This window comes from Alligator sinensis, unplaced genomic scaffold, assembly GCF_000455745.1.
Source record: "Alligator sinensis unplaced genomic scaffold, ASM45574v1 scaffold433_1, whole genome shotgun sequence".
Taxonomy (NCBI): Eukaryota; Metazoa; Chordata; order Crocodylia; family Alligatoridae; genus Alligator; species Alligator sinensis.
In genome coordinates, this window is record NW_005842502.1 from 1,130,768 (window position 1) to 1,146,286 (window position 15,519).

Genomic DNA, 15,519 nt, shown 5'->3' on the forward strand with positions numbered 1-15,519 from the left:
CCCATGGATTTGTATACATCCAGCTTTTCTTAGTCCCTAACCTGTTCTTTCACCACTGAGGGCTGCTCACCTCCTCCCCAAACTGTGCTGCCCAGTGAAGTAGTCTGGGAGCTGCCTGTGGAGATGGAGGCAAAAAAGGCATTGAGCACTTGAGCCTTTTCTCCATCCTCTGTCACAAGTTTCCCTCCCCCATTCAGTAAGGGACCCCCACTTTCCCTGATCCTCCTCGCGCTACCAACATACTTGTCGAAACCCTTCTTGTTACCCTTCACATCCCTTGCTAGCTACAGCTCCAACTGCACTTTGGCCTTCCTGACTTCATCCCTGCATGCCCAAGCACCTGACATCATCCCTGCATGCCCAAGCAATAAGCCCAATTCCCTCAGTCTTTCCTCAGAAGTCATGTCTGCAAGCCCCCTCACCAATTTTGTTGCCCTCTGCTGGACTCTTTCCAATTTGGTCCTTCCGGGGGTGGCAAAACTGAACACAGTACTCCAGATGTGGCCTCACCAGCGCTGCACAGAGTGGAATAATCACTTCCTTTGACCTACTGGCAACACACCTACCAATACAGCCCAATATGCCATTAGCCTTCTTGGCAACAAGGGTGCACTGCTGGCTCGTATTCAGCCCATTGTCCACCATAACCCCCAGGTCCTGTTCTGCAGAGCACACCATAATGAGATTATTGTACAAAGTATACCATAATGGGATTATTTACTACTGTTACTGCTACTACAAAGGTCTCAGTGAGAGCTGACCATCCTAACTGAAGTATTTGCAACACCCACAGATAAGGTTAGGAGATAGTTTCCATCACAACTGGGTATTTGTAGCTAATTATTTATTTCTAAAACTCATGTCTTTTGAGATGACATTTCCTAGGTGTGGTTTCTGCCTAAAGAAGAATTTATCTTTGTAAGTTTAAGCAAAAATAGTTCAGCTCTTTCTACCAAGAGTCTTTTCCCATGATAAACAATTAATTAATACAGCTTTCACAAGCAGTGGTTGTGCTGAAATGGCTGGAAATAGGAAGAGGAAATTTTGTATGAAAACTTCTGTCTTTGCAAATAAATGCCATTTGGTGATCCTGCAAAACCAGGACCAGGAGACTTGAGTGACGCCTGGCTACAGTGAGGTCCAGCAGAGCCTGACAACTGCACTTTATGGTGGGAGAGCTCAGGTTACTGATTTCTAATCACTTTTACTGATTTCTTGAGAGAAGGTGGGCTGCAATGAGCACATGTTCTGGTTTTGGAGTGAGACTGGTCTCCAAAGGACAATGTGGGATGCTGTAAAAATAAATAGCATCTTTAGTGAGAAACAGTATAGGCTCATATAATTAAAGACTGCAGAGTAATTAGACTTGATGGCCTATTCAGTCCTTAGTTTTTATGCTGGGACTAACAACAACAAAGAGTTTTAGAATGGAGAATCAGCCCTATAAAAGAGCTAATTGCAACACTGTTTTCTATGCTGTTCACACTGACAACAAGAACTGGAGTGAGACCAGCAAACTCATCTCACAAACTTGACACTAAACAACAAACATCACAGAGTGATATCTTTCAATTGTTTCCAAGCTGTCTTGGGGTCAAACCAAAGACTCAAAGGTGATCAGTGCTATGTCTCATAATCTGACCTCTGTAAGGCACCCTTTTACAATGATATAAAAACTGGTACCTTTGCTATAAATCTGTGATAGTAAAAACTATCCCCAAGATGTTTCATTGGAGAATAAGGCTAAATGCTGCCATTTATATACCTGCTTTTGGACATGCAAATAATCTATTAACGACCACTAAAATGTGGGAAATGGAGATAAATTCTGAAAATGTGGTGTTCTTTTCAGTGCTTGGGAGCACAGAGGGGAGGTATATGTGAGCATGGAAGGGGTGGAAGATGGGAAAACGTGCATATAAGAGAAATACTGTTTCTCTATGAATGTACCGTTCCTCAGCAGTAACCTATGTTCCCTGCAAGAGAGCCAGGGTGATCAGCAGAGTTTTTACTGAACCACAGCAACAGGCACATAGATAGGTTCAGAAGTGATTGGCTTGGGGCTGCAGAAACTTCAGAATCCCCTTAGTGAGTTTTTTTAAATGTATGCGGCATGCAAAAACATTCATCATGGACAGGAAAGAGATCAGTGCTGTCCACCAGCAGCCAGAAATCTTGGCTGATAAAATGCACTCCTTCCCACTCCTAGATCTACCAGCCCGATGGCTGTAACTAATGAGCACATGAACCTCCTAATACTGCATTCAAAAATCTTGGAATAGACCAGGTCCCAAAATACCCTGCAGGACCACTGTTATCCTCCAAGTGGCCTCTGGCCTAGAGGATTGCAGCACCTTGGCCCAACCCTCTCTTCACCTAAAATGTTCCCCATACCCGTCCTCCCATATAGCATGCAAAGAAAGCTTGGCCATAAAACATCAATCCCATAAAGAAACAGAATTCTTTCTATTCTCAACTCCTCTCTGGGAGACTTGCAAACAGATTACTTTTAATTGCTATATGTTTCTGCCACAACAGCTTCCTCCAGATGATTCTGCCTTTGGGGACAGCCAGTGGCCCCAGAACAGGAAAGAGTAATTTACATAATGAAAACACGTTATTTCTGTGAAGCAAGCTTTCCAAGCTTTTCTCTTGAGTAGGGACAAGAATGAGTTGTGTAGAAACAAGGGTTCTTCATGAGAATAACTGGAAGTGATCAGTGATGCTTGGTGGGGATCAGTACAAACTGCCCAGATCCAGTCAGTGAGTCAGCCTGTTCTGCCACAGCAAGATTCATCTGTTTTTTTAATATTTTCCAGCTCCCCCCATTTTGCTGACTAATGGCAACAAAACTGATGAAAACATCACAGCTGAAGCAAAATCAGCACAAATCTTGTGCATCTGTGACAGTTTTACAGAAAGCCTAGAATGCGAGCCCACATTTTTATTACTGAGGAAAGCAAGACTGAGAAGGCTAAGCCAGGTTCCTGAGTTTCCAATCGGTGTTAGACAACTGCAGGTGATGCAGTCCGGAGTCTCCCTAGGATGTATCTGCAGTGTGCCAAGGCAGTCTGGTCATTATCCAGAAGGGTCAGTGATTAGACCTTGGCTTCAAATTAATGCCCTATTTGAGGGTCACCCAAAATGTTGTGAGAATCCAGACTCAAAACACAAGAGGTATAACCAAGTTCAGTGCCACCAAACTCTGCTGGGACTTTGCATAGGAGCACTTTTTTTAAAAGAAAACATTCTTAAATATCTTCTCAGCAACTTCACTATTCTGAAACTCTGAGGATGATGCTCATCTACAGATAGTTCACAGCTGGAGCAAAAACCTCACTGAGAACTACATCAAAAACTAGCAGGAAATCCAAATATATGCCATCACATCTCACATAATGGCATTATCAGAAATGTCTGTGATCCCTTCAGAAGGTGGAGGGTCTTTTCAATGTAATGCACACTGATTGTCCTTTATTAGATGACTACAGTGTATGTAACTTCTTAACCTGTTCTTCAAACTAGCTTCCCTTATTTTGTGTGTTAATGATGATGTGCTGATGCACCTGCAAGTTTCTGTTTCCGTCTTTTCACAGAATTTGTCCACTTTGCTTTGTAAGGTTTTATTGCCAGGAGGCAAGTCCCCCATATTCCTTTAGCCCTAACATTTATTCCCTATTACATGGTATTGTAGAAAAGCTAAATACCTTCCTCCCCTGGCTTGTCAGATTTACAAGGTGTTTGAAGATTTACTGAGGAACACCAGAGCCTAGATATATAATGATCATCACTAGCAAGGCCACTAGCATATCAGTAGGCAGTTGCTAACATGTCAGCTTCCAGTAGAGACTTGCCTAAATTGCTCAGTGAATTTTAGGGTGCTCACAGAAGTGACATTTCTCACGCGATCAGCTCCTGGAAAGTGCTCTATAGCGGTTCCCTGACAGAAGAGCAGGTGAAAGTGCCTGATCATGAGACAAATCAACCACTTGGGGGGGGGCTCTAATCCATGTGCTCCCCCTCCAGCTGATGCTGGGCAAATCCCAACCCGGAGCTCCTTCCCCTCCCTTCTTAGCTCCTCCTGGATCAGCTCCAAAGCAGAGCTCGATTCCCCCCCACCCCGGCCCAACAGTGAACATCTGTTGGGTCGGGGGGGAGTGGGGGGGCAGTGCAGGTCAAACTCATGGCACTTTCTGAGAAGCATCATGAGTTAGAGCGGAAAGCTGCACTTCATAGTTGCTCGAGGAGATGGGGAACAGACTTCAGATGCCCGCATGAAGGACAGGTATGGCACAGACTTTGCTATACCACTCTCTTATGCCTTAGTCCTGACAAGAAGGAACTACCACAGATGGAGGAAAGGCCATTCAGTCTCTATGCCCCTGTAATATGTAGAGACCTAGGATACAAGTATCATTTCTTTAAAACTGAAGCTAGACGGCCAAAGGAGTGGGTGGGGTAAGCAGTAGTCAGTTACTCTGCAATGAATGAGATGTAGGGACAATACAAATCTGGGTGTGTTGGCCTTTTTCTTCTTATTATAAAGTTCTTATTCAGTGTCAGAAGAAAACTACTTTTTCTGCTTCACCTCCTTCCCATGTGACTTTGCAGCTGCTGTTGCTGCCACATTCAATTACACCGAGCATTGAGAACAGAAGCTTTCTTCATAGAGACCACAGTTCAGTTATCCAGCAATAATGACTTCTGACCCCTCATACTGCACCATATTTAAACTTGTGAGCTGGAAATGAAAGGCAGTGTGTTCTGTTTACAGTTTTATAAACTGCTTACTCTTTACCAACCATGTCAATGTATTTCACGTCATGGATTCTGAATTAGAAAGACACTTTGTGAAGCTTCTAGTGAAAGGAAACACTCCTCAACACTCTGTTTATAGGCACATCGCTTTATGGAAAACAGCTCCAGGTACTTCTGAAAAATAAGCAGTACTTGAGAAGAAACTTCTCAATAGAAATGAAAAATCAGGAAACTGTAGTCAGGATCCTTACAAGGAATTAAGTTCAACCAGACAGGTAGGTTATGTTGTTCAGTTTTAGAAGTGGTTAGCTGTGCAAGTACAACATTGGAACTCCCTGGACATTCATGCACTTCCATTGGTGACCTGATTTCCAGTGGTTCAAAGCATTTGCAGGTCCGATTGAGTGAAATGGGGGCCACAGTTGCTCAGGATCTCTGTCAATCATGCAACCAGCTACTCAAGCTCCTTTGTCTAGATTAAAATGCCTACATTTTGAACTCCAGACAGAAACCATGTAGCCCTGTTTGGTGAAATCTGAAATGATGAATGAATAGGAATGTAAAAGTGTCATTCAAATTCCAAACCTTAAAAATCACCTCTCTGCCATTACTTGGAAACTAAGATACAAACAGCTCATCAAATTTTCTCTTGGCATCACAACATCTTTCTCTTTCTAGTCTTGCTTGTCCCTGTATTCATCATGAAGCTGAATAAAAGCATTGTGTAGGTATTAGACTTAGGGTCATCCATTCTTGGCTAACTCCTTTCTCTTTCAGAGATGCACAACCTTGGGAGCGTGACTGAAGGATGCCCGTTTGCGCCTGGAAGATACTTTAATGAATCACAAACTCATATTCCTTACACAATGAAGGCACAATGTGTCCTTGTTTCTGAATAAAAAATATACTGCATTCACAAGAAAATATCCTGCATCATATTTTATAAGCAGGCTCATAAGAAATGTGCTTCCACTTCATTTGTCTCAATTCCAATCAATTATCAGATTGAAGGAGGATTCTCTAAAAGTCAATAAACACACTGAATAGAAAAGAGACATACACTCTGTATGCACTGAAGTTAAAAGAGATCTGTGATACACAATTAATAGGATACAAGTTTGCTCATAACATAGAAGTGAAAACACTGAAAATAATTGTGGGTAGCATATACAGTGGTTTCCTTGTATGAGTGAGAAGATGAAATCTGTCCCCTGTATGGCATAATTGAGTTGGGCTAACTCAGCATGAGAAATATGTAGACTGATGTATTGGAAATACAAAAACAATGATAATGGGCTGGAGGGATTGACTGATGAAGCACAAAGCTACACATGGACCAATACAGGTTGGCTAGTCTGCAGTTAAGATGGCTGGAAAATTTGTCCCTGAATATCTGAAAGATAGGGATGGAGACTGAACTGTTCAGGGTAGTAGATAAGGGGTGAATATCAGGGAAATTTTTCTGACACTGGGATGGGAGCTTCCTGGCTTGAATCATTTTGGCAAGTATTTACCAAACTTTGATCAGGAGGCAAGTAGTAATGGCAATGGTGTAGATTCTCCCTTGCCATATCCTAAACTTCTGAATTTGGACACTGCAATTATCTCAAGAAGACAAAAGAGGAGCAAGGAACTAGTTCAGCCCCCCTGTCCTTGGAGTGTGATCCTACTATAGCCCACATCAGCCATCACTTCCAAAGGTCAGAGGTACACTTTGTACTGCAGCTTTGGATTTTGTGTCATTTCTTCTTGGGACCAGATGCAAACAACTTCCTTACTGGAGAGGTCTACCCAAAAGACAAGGACTCCTTCCCAGACTTTTCAATTTATGAAAATCATTGTATGAACAGAAATGGACTCCAGTAACATGGAAAGACCCCAACTGTCTCAAATCACTGGAGCTGGGTTCAGCCAGGCTACTGAAGGGATAATGCTAATAGACATAGGTCAGTGATACCATTGAGGCAGCTAATTATTCCAAGAACTGACTTTGTCACATACACTATGTGGAGGTGAAAGCTATACCCCTCTAAACACTCAGGCATGCTTTATAATAACTTAGCTCACTAGCACTGTATGAGGCCCAGAAAGGCAATCCTCATATGACATGGTCTTCCTGCATGTCTACACAAGCAGCAGGTTTTTTCACATTTACTTATCTCACCCTTCAGAATAATTTCATTTAGCAAATTTTCCATGTTTCTGTGAGTTATGAAAAAGGGAAGAGAACTGGATGGCAAACAGGGGAATGGAAGCAAAGGAGCAGTAAAATAAGAGGTACTGACCTAGCTAAATGGATGAAAAGGACATCCAAGGTCCTAGGCCTACCTCTCCAGACCCCAAGTGTTCAGAGAGTGCAGCAAGGGTCATTTGCTCTGAAGGCCCTTCCTTGCTTTGGGAGAGGGCACCTCAGCAGCCCCACGACAGGCAAGCATTGCTGAGAGAAATGAAGAGGCAGATGCGCCAACATTTGTGTAGTGCATCAAGTTCAGACCAAATATAGTCCCACTGAAATTCTGGTGAGTCCCATCATCCATCACAGACACCAGCAGAGACAGCAGTTAAATAATACAACACACTTCTGCCTGCTGCCTGAGGCACACTGGACTCTTACAAAGTTTACTTTGTGGTTTTGTTCAGTCCAGTGAACTGAACTGCAAACTATTAATGGCGCCTTTAGTTGCACTGACACGAAATCCCCTTCCCTTCCAAGCATCAGCCATATCCTATCTACATATCAACCATATTTATGAAGAGGCTGCCAGGATTTTTTTCTTTTAAAAGTGCCCTGTGTGAGGATTCTGTCCCCAACAGTACAAGTCTGTGGATCTCAAAACAGCAGCTCAGCACCCTCCAGCTAAAGGAGATTAATACCAGCTTTTGCTCTTCAGTACCCTCTTGCAACAATAGGGTAAAAACCTTTTGAGTAGGGGTGCATCAATAGAAAATTTGGGGGCCAATACTGATGGCTGATTTTTAGCAAGCCATATCAGCCGATTGCCGATGCAATCAATTTTCCTTATATCAGTGCCGATCCAATATGGGACCAATGTATCCCATACTGTATCTTTCCTTGGGAGGCAGACAAAACCCTGTGCCATACACAGTGCCATGGTAAGGAAGTTTGGCACCCAGAGCAAAGCCCACAGCAGCAGCCTGCCCTCACCCCATGTGCAGATTCAGGGGGGCACTTGCCCCCACCCATGCTTTCCCAGGAGCGCACACAGGGGTGGGAGCCGCCCTCCCCCCATTCCCGCGCCCCCCCCTCAAATGAACCGCTTGCAGGTCTGTCCCACGCCCTGGCCTGCCTGGACAGTGCCTGTTGGTGCCCCTTTGCTGCGGTGCCCAGAGCAGTCACCCCACTTGCCCCCTCCCCCCCACTTTGCTATGGCACTGGCCATACACCATCCAGCATTGAACTGATCCACTACAAGACCCACTAGTGTACAGGAGGAGGGCCCTCATAGGTGCACACTGGCAACGCTGTGGAACAGGTAAGATATTGGCTACAGTGATTTTTTTTTTTGCATCATTGCCTGATATAATTTGTATTTAGCAAATTCATGGAAAGCAAACAAAGTTCAAAGGTCTCAATAAAAGAGTTACAGAAGCAGAGGCAACATTTGATACATAGTCCCTGTCACTGTCTCCTGTTCATGGACTGTAATTCCCCATTGTTTACCAGGCCCTCTCACACAGCAATGGGAAAAGGGCATTTTTTTTAAACATAAGAGGGTGACTATAAAGGCACAAAAACTAGCACTGAAAGCTCCTCAAGCTTCTTTTCTTAAACTGAGTAGATTTCAAGTCCATGGCTTCTCTGAATTTAAAAACTAGAATCATTCTATTATATTGATTGTTACATGCTTTTCCAGCAAAGCCAAATGAATCAGTACCGAGGATCTTGAAACTCATACCAACCCAACAATTTCTAGCCAGTGTAATAAGCCCAGCAATCCTGCAGTCACTGCATGCAGACCTGCAGGCCAAGGCAAACCTGCCACTGCAGACCAGCAGTCCCAGAGCAGCTCTCCAAAGGGAACCCGCTCTAGTGCCAAACCACTCTTGGGAATCAAGGACAGGCAAGCTTATTCATTCTGTGTTCATGGCACATACACCAGTAAGAAGAAATATCATTAAGAAATCATACAGAGCCCCTTGATAATGCTCCCCACTGGTGGGAGCAGTTGTTCAGCCTTCCTCCCAGCCTGAGTGGTTCTGCACTGACAGATTTTGAAGCAAAGACCTAACTCTCAACACAGAGCTTCTTTCTTCTGTGAGATCCCAGACAATGGCACAGCTGGTATCTTTCATGGTAGCCTCACTGCCTGTGGCTGAACACTTACCTAAGGGAAAAAACTCCTCCCAGCTCTGAACAGATCCTTATCAATTTGAAAACAGCCATATTACTTTCAGAAAAAAATAGGTAGTTATAGATTGCTCCCCCAGAGCCAAGGAAAGCGACAGCCCGACAAGTCACAGCAGCATCACACACAATAAGAGAGAAATCCCACTTCACCTTACCTGAAGAAGCCAGTAGCACCTTCTGTGGAAAGTGGGGATGATAGAGGAATGGACATAACAGCCGTACAAACACTAGGGAGAAAAAGCAGATGCTGAGTTAGTGAAGGAAATCAGTGCTCAGATGGTAACCTAAGTGAATGAGAAGGGCATGCCTGCTTCAGGGCCAGGTAGCTATAGTATATTATAGACTGTGTTATGTTGGCATTTACTAAAATCAATACCTGCAATAGATCCTGCTGGTAAAATGTAATGTCAGATTGAATTATACAAAAGCTTGAGAGTAGCACTTCATAAACATTCACAGGTTCCAGCATCAACAAACCAGACTTTCAAACCCTTCCCTGCTTTGCACTTTGAGTAAGTCAGCACAGCTGTCTCAGATATTTTGAAGTAGATAATCCACATGGGACAGCGAGGAGAGAGTGATGTGGACCAGTGGACAGGGCACTTGGTGGGGACTCAGGGGACCTAACATCTAATTCCAGCTCTGTCACTGGCCTACTGGATGACCTCTGGGAGTTCGCATCACTGCTCTATGCCTCACTTTTCCCACCTGTAAATTATTGATATTTCCACGTTATTAGTGCTATATGGAAACAAAGCAATAGTATCACTTGCTCAATCATTATCAACAGAACAAAGAAAAAACACTCCTTTTTGTGGGTTTTTTGAGACTCAGAAAGACATAGTTTCAGTAATAAGCTGAAAGGTTTTTGAAGCCAGTAAGTATCTGGGAAACTGATCTTGATCCTAATTACAGACCAACATAAATGTCTGGCCCTTTTATCCTAAGGTATAATAAACATATGCCCACTACACATGCCCAGCAGACAATTCCTCACTAGGACGAGGTGCACGGAGCAGACTTCTGATTTGAACCCAGGTCTAAGATGTCTGAACTGAACTGAACGTTTCTGCCTCCAGAACACTGCTGTGGGGCGGGAGCAGCAAACGATAACTGAATTAATAAGGCAGTCCTCTATTACATAACAATTTATTTTAAGCTTCTACTGCAAAGAATCTCTTTAGAGATGCACTTGCAATATTAGAGAAATAACTGGAATCAAATTACCTGGTTTCCTAAATCAGCATTAGAAAGCTGAAGCAATTGCCTTCAAAACCACTTATTAAGCTACCTAGATTTCTTCTAATAACCACTTAAGTGATAAACTACTGTATTTACCCAAAACTCAGTCACCTAGATAAGGTCAAAGCAAAAATGCTGCATTATATTAACATGAGTCCAAGCACACAACAAAGAGGCTTGCTATGTACATCTTCATCATTTATTTCAACGGTATTCCTCTTCTTAAAAACAAAACAAAACAAAAAAAATCCCTTCTTTTGTTAATGAAGTCAATTTGAATCATGCTTTCTATGATTAGTTGAAAAGAAAGGGAACACTGAGGCTAGGGAATTTTGGCTTCAGGAAAATCAGATTTCCAATATGTTAGAACCTTTAAACATTGTTGTCATTTGGGAACTATACCCAGTATAAACCAACCAACCAAACAAAGCAGAAAATAATTTTAAAGATCCCTGTACAATTCCTGTCCACAATATATATTAATAATATATATTAATATATTATTAAGAATGCAATATTTTCTTTTGATGACTTTGGTTTTAATATATATATTTTTTATGTTATACTCCCTCCTACTGAAGAAAATTCATGTTCAGATGTTTTCCTTAAATGTTAGCTTGCAACTACTGAGCAATCTGCTTCCAGCTTTTATCCACTATTCCCCACTTAACGATCATGTACATCTGAGCAATATCAGTATTTCTACAATTACAGCACGGAAAAAAAAAAAGAAAGAGAAAAGAATCAACCTGATGGCTCCGAGTCGGATTTTTTTCAAAATATTTTTTATTATTACTATTATTTTGTGTTTTGCTCGGCAGAGTAGATTGATTATAATAATATTCTCCCCTTAACTAGTGCTTTACTTATTCCAAGTGCTTTATAAATGTTAACTATTTAATCCTCACAAGCTCCTGGAGAAATAGATCAGGATCATAATCCCCCTTGTGCAGAAGGGAACTAAAGATATTCTATATGGCAGATTGCAGTGCAGGGTAGAAATATGCATAGCAGCTATAAACAAGCCTGCTTTGGTCCCAGCAGCAGTCTAGCTACAGCAAGAAAGAGTTCTGTGCAGGCTAATCTATCCTGTCAAGGAGCAGGCTACTGCTGGTGGCCAAGCTGGCTTGTTTAAAGCTAGCTCAGGTATATCTATGCAATGCTGCAAGTGTAGACATAACCTGATACCCACTGAGTCTGCAGCAGTTTGCAGAGGAAGACTTGTTAGCCTCAGACCCCCGCAGAACTGGAACCAAAAATGGTTGGATGGGTGTAAAAGGGAAAAACAGTTCCCAACTCATCACTTCCGGTAATGGTGCTGGAAATGCCTTGTCTGTTCTGCATCAGCAGTTCCTCAGTAATCATTCCTCTCCCCAGCTTACCCATAGAATTGAGTTTAGCATTTGAGTCTTTCCATAATTCCCCCACAAAGGGAACAGGAGGGACTTGATGGGGGGCTTCACTCTGTGCAGACTGCAGGTCTCCCCTGCCTGAGAGAAACAAGGTCCACCAGCCAGATCTCAGGTCTGCTTTGCTTCTGGGAGCTGCTCCCTTGGTCTCTCTTTTGCACTGAACATCACAATCTGGGATGAATAACAACTGCAGATCAGACACTTCAGAGTCCTAAATCTGTTCTCCTAGTTGGACTCCTATAGTGCTGTGAAGAAGGAGAAAAAGCCAGACCTCAGGATCTGAAAACCGTTGATCTTGTGCTCCAGCTGCAGAAAGAGGTGGCAGAGCAGCTAGGGAGAACTCAGCACATTCAAGGCAAATGCTCAAATTACTGAGAGGCAACCAGTTGACTCACTCACTCCAGCTCTCCAAGGGAAGAAAAAAACCCTTGCAAGAGGAGGGACCTCCCTAGGGCTCCCCCAGGCTGTATGCCTCCCTTTCCTCCAATGTGCCGTTCTTCAGCCACAGCAACCAAGTCTACCACTCAGCAGGAGTGGTGGGAGTGTTCAGAGGTAACTTCCTGGTCATGGCTCATCTTGTAGACATTAAGGCTACAGACAGACAAAAACCAGTTTAAGTGATCAGAAACTGGTTTAAACCTGTAACAGAACAAATGTTCGGTGCACATAAAACAGTTTGAAAATGGCTGAAACCAGTTTGAGATAAAGCTGGTTGAATATAGTATCAGACTTAACTGATTTGGCTTCAACTGGTTTACGCAATATCTGTCCCAGACCCCTGGCTGGTTTAAGATAAACCAGACTCCCCCAGCGTCCTGGCATGCTTTCTGGGCTGGATGGGGCTCTCTGCTCCACAGCAGGGCTGCCCCCCTGCCCCCATTCCCTGGCTGAAGCTTAGCAGAGATGGCAGGTACAGCAGGGTCTGCCTGGCTTCCCCCTGTCCTATCACTGCTTGCTGGAAAAGCAGAGATCCCCCCACTCCCTCCCTCCTATCTCCCACAGCACTAGCCCCATGGATCCTAGACATGTAGTATGCTAGTTAATGCTGATAGGTGTCTGTGTGAGAGTGTCTCCAGTTTCACTGGGACAGGCAGACAGAACAGTGACTTTTTAGGGCTTTTGGACCTAATCCTTGGTAAACTGTTTAAGAAGAGTTTGAACTAAAGGACAGAGGCTGTTGTTTTGCTGATGAGGTAATAAACACTGCTATCAGCCCCCTGCTGGCTTGCTCACCTGTCAGTTTGCTGCAGTCAGTATAAAGAAGCAGGGAGAAGAAGATTGAAAAGCTCTGTGTCATCAACAGATGCATGCACTGCAGACCCCCATTTGCCTTAGAGTGCTAGCAGGGGGCTGGGGGCTGGCAACACTCTCACCCTTGAGCAGCAAGTAGGGAAAAGCCTGGGATCGTTCAGGCAGACGTCCCTAATCAGAGGTCCACATGGGGCCTGGCCATGTCCCCCTCAGCTCAGCTCCCTGCAGAAGGGAAGGGAGGGCTGCTCTAGAGCTCCCCAGCTTCTAGCCTGCACCACTGCAGGCATGTGCCTGAATTTCCTCAGTCCAGAGAGAATGTCTGTCCCCTTACAAACCGTTTCATCCTAGCCAGGTTAGATTAACCTGCAAAGATTGAATCAACTCAGGCTCAGGCTTTTTGAATGTCTGTCCCTAGCCTAAATGGCTCACCCAAAGTCACAAAGTGAATCAGGGGTAGAATCAGGAATAGAACCCAAGAGTCCTGACTACCAGGCAGGAGCTTCAAGTACCAGACACTATTTCTATTATATATAGTACCCTGTTTTATCAAAACATCTGTGTTTGGGCAGCATCAGTACTGTCAGCACAGCTCCAAGAATAGTGTCTGTTGATTATTTACTGCTGCAGAACCAGCAGGGGAACACAACACATTGTGTTTTTGTCAGGGATACTAAACCCGAGGCTACTCTTTTTATTTACTCTATGATGGAGTGGACGGTTGTTAGGCTTTTTAAGATCCAACAATCAGATATTTAGAATCCAGTGAACATTTCCCATGAAATGAGAACAAACTTTACAATAGGAGAATAAAAATCTGTCAGCTTCTCTTTAACATAATGACAGTCAGGCCAAGAAAAATTTTCTCTTTACAAATAGATATTCAAAGTCCCTTCTGCACTTCTGCATTTTGGGGAAGACGGTGTTGAAATTATAAACAAAGGCAAGACGCAGAGACAACCTGAGTAGGGTGCAGGGCCCAGGGCAAATCAGCCTATGCAGGGCCCTGCCCCTGAACGCAAGGAAGCTGGCAGCAGATTCAGTGGCGGGGGGAGGGAGCAAGCGGCTGGAGGTGTTGGAATCAGTGGTGGGGTGGGGGAGGTGCAGAGCAGCTGGATGTGAAGCTCGCGGCAGCATGGCATCGCCACGGCCACTCTGCCCGGCTCTGCAGGGGGTCACCCCACTTCACTCCCCGCTCCCCCAGAGACAGCCCTGGCAAGAAGGATCCTATTATGGCAGTGTTGCCAACTCTCACGATTTTTGGCGTTGCTCTTAAAGTCTATGCTTTGGGAATGTGAAAAAGTTTTTTACGTTTCTGAAGTGTAGACTTTAAAAGCAATGCCAAAAGTCATGAGAGATGGCAAAGCTGTTATGGTCAAAAATAAATATACCACCCAAAGCCCAGTACAACAAGTGTCAGAAAGCATCACACATGTTAAACAGAGAAGTAGCTGTGAATGTTACAGGCCCTAGCCCTCAGATCTGGGTCCTGTGACACCAGTCCCATCTCACACGAACAAAAAAAAACTGTATCAGAACCTGTTCACTCACCCAATGGGCCCACTCTGTGCTCACTGCCATGAGAGGGCTCCTGTAGGGTGATAAAGGGAAGGTTCTAGTACATGTCTAGAAGAGACCAGTTCCCTACAGTGCACTATTTCCATAGGCCCAAGGACTCTGGTGCAACCCTATAGCCCTTTATTGGGACCCTTGGAACCAGAACTGGGATTTCTTTGCATCTGTCACAAGACACAGGGTCCTCCTGTGGGGAGGACCCTGCAGCTCTCAGTATCTCCCATGGAGAAGCAGGAATGGAAGGGTAAGGTCACACACAGGCTGAAGCCTAAGGTCTTCCCTACATCCAATGGATAGAGGACTCCCACAACCTGTTATTTCACTTGAAACAGAAGACTCTGTCTGTGCACTTGCAATTAAATCCTACTCTAGGCCTTCTCAGGAAGAACTGAACCTGAACTAAATGAGAAGGAACCATAGTGGCCTGATGAAACACAACCATGTAGCTACCTGTACCCATAAATGAAAGCATCACGGGGCTGATGCAGGCCATGAAATAAAAATCACAAACTAACATCTGTGGCTAGGAGAACCTGTCGTCTTAATAATTCATTCTAGATTTCTAATTATTTTAATTGTTTTGTATTAAAATGGAAATATCCACTTATAACTATGACTGGCAACATGGGACCTCCCAGCTTACAGGTCTGTTCTATACAAACTCTAGAGTTGTCTTCACAGTTATAAAGGAAAATAGGATTTCTGTTCTGTGCAGTGTGGTGTAATAACAGAGCAACAAAAGCCTGAGAAGGAACCAGGGTAAGTGCATGCAGGGTCAGCAGAAGGGAAGGGCTGTGGTATTCAGTGCCAGATGGTTTATACAACAGGATAAGCATTGGCTTCTGCTTTCCAGATACAGTTCAGGTATCCGGGTGTGGATAATACCACAGCCACACTGAGTGTGTACATGCTTTT

At 43.9% G+C, this 15,519-nt stretch overlaps 1 long non-coding RNA gene across 1 annotated transcript in view; it reads right to left on the minus strand.

Annotated features, from left to right (window-relative positions):
• LOC112551544 overlaps positions 1 to 15,519 on the minus strand; it is an 84,889-nt gene that overhangs the window by 55,043 nt on the left and 14,327 nt on the right. Inside the window, exon 2 of the long non-coding RNA XR_003095844.1 lies at positions 9,283 to 9,354. This is a non-coding gene — a long non-coding RNA (uncharacterized LOC112551544). The remainder of the gene's footprint in view (positions 1 to 9,282; positions 9,355 to 15,519) is intronic.